Raw genomic sequence first — 1,899 nt, forward strand, 5'->3', positions numbered from 1 at the left:
ATGTAGTGGCGCGTGTTGTCAGACGTAGTCGTCTCTTCTCACACACCGTGATAGCATGGTGCACTGCGTTCCACATCTGCGACATGCGACAGAGGCCGGTTGACAGTCGTTCGCGCAATGGACATCGCATACGTACGGGGGCCACCTTCCACGTGTTCGCGAAGCGTGCACATGTTGTTGCGTGTATGTGGGCAGACATAGTGTGTCGTGACACCTGACACAGGCATGCAACAATCGTTGAATTTGCAAATGGCGATGGACGCCTACGTTTGCTGGTGACGTTACGCAAATGAACAACTGGTAAACCGTTGTGGTGCGGTTGTTCTCGCTAGAGGTGAATCAGTGATGGCGACGATCGGTTGAGCTACCAACCGGTTGTTCCAGCGATACCCACCATGCCCACGAACGTGAATGGCATCTGGGTGTGAAGCGATACGCGGCGGTGGCTGGGTGGGACCGTCCCCGGCCGGTGAGGGGGGGCCTCCCGGCGTGCTGGCCGCGCGGTGCGTGGGCGCACGCGCTACAGCCGGCTGGTGGGGGCGGCCAGTGGCAGGCGCGCCGGCCGACGGAGGCGGCAGGCGGCGCAGCTGCGCGCCGGCGCACCCTGCACGCGGCGCCGTGCGGCCAAAGTAGGTCCTCGCGGGCCCGGTGCGAAGCGCGGTGGACATCTGCAGTGTGCTGGTCCGATTGAGGACTGTGTGCGCTGAGGATGCGCCGCCGCCCGGCGCTCGGCGCCGCGACGCCGTCTGCTGCTCGGTCGCCTCTGCGGTTCTCGCAGGTGGTTTGTATCGCAGCTGTGCGGACGTGTTGGCGCGTGCGCTGTGCTGGGAGAGTTCGCTTCGGCACCCAAGTGGGGCTTTTGTCCTTCTGTGGCGCTGGCGTTGGAGCTGCCGGTCACCGTAGGTGGCGCGTGTTGTCTCCCGCCGGCAATGCCACGACAGCACGCTCCCGGGCCTCTGTCGGCAGCGGCAAGCTCAGTTGGGAGCACGGGTGGTCGCACCTAAAGCGTCTACTCGCCAAACTCCGGGCGATTGCGCCTCTCTCGAACCCGACCAAGTACTTAGGACGGCGCTGCGCGCCGCCGGGACCTGAGAGGGTTTCGAGGTGTATGGTGCAGGGGAGCTCAGCCTCCTCCTGTTTGCAGAATAATTGAGCGGACGCTTGCGTGTTCGCGTGGGCCCCCGGGACACACTCCCGGGCGGCCGGCTGCTCAGCTCTAGTTGACGCAGCTCCCTGGTTGATCCTGCCAGTAGTCATATGCTTGTCTCAAAGATTAAGCCATGCATGTCTCAGTACAAGCCGCATTAAGGTGAAACCGCGAATGGCTCATTAAATCAGTTATGGTTCCTTAGATCGTACCCACGTTACTTGGATAACTGTGGTAATTCTAGAGCTAATACATGCAAACAGAGTCCCGACCAGAGATGGAAGGGACGCTTTTATTAGATCAAAACCAATCGGTCGGCTCGTCCGGTCCGTTTGCCTTGGTGACTCTGAATAACTTTGGGCTGATCGCACGGTCCTCGTACCGGCGACGCATCTTTCAAATGTCTGCCTTATCAACTGTCGATGGTAGGTTCTGCGCCTACCATGGTTGTAACGGGTAACGGGGAATCAGGGTTCGATTCCGGAGAGGGAGCCTGAGAAACGGCTACCACATCCAAGGAAGGCAGCAGGCGCGCAAATTACCCACTCCCGGCACGGGGAGGTAGTGACGAAAAATAACGATACGGGACTCATCCGAGGCCCCGTAATCGGAATGAGTACACATTAAATCCTTTAACGAGTATCTATTGGAGGGCAAGTCTGGTGCCAGCAGCCGCGGTAATTCCAGCTCCAATAGCGTATATTAAAGTTGTTGCGGTTAAAAAGCTCGTAGTTGGATTTGTGTCCCACGCT

The 1,899-nt window shown here is 59.3% G+C and overlaps 1 non-coding gene across 1 annotated transcript in view; it reads left to right on the forward strand.

The window, feature by feature from the left end:
• Positions 1 to 1,230: 1,230 nt before the first annotated feature.
• The window catches only part of LOC124584207, a 1,909-nt gene continuing 1,240 nt past the window's right edge, over positions 1,231 to 1,899 (forward strand). The window contains exon 1 of the ribosomal RNA XR_006974609.1: positions 1,231 to 1,899. This exon is cut by the window's right edge and continues 1,240 nt beyond it. This is a non-coding gene — a ribosomal RNA (small subunit ribosomal RNA).

This window comes from Schistocerca americana, unplaced genomic scaffold, assembly GCF_021461395.2.
Source record: "Schistocerca americana isolate TAMUIC-IGC-003095 unplaced genomic scaffold, iqSchAmer2.1 HiC_scaffold_47, whole genome shotgun sequence".
Taxonomy (NCBI): Eukaryota; Metazoa; Arthropoda; class Insecta; order Orthoptera; family Acrididae; genus Schistocerca; species Schistocerca americana.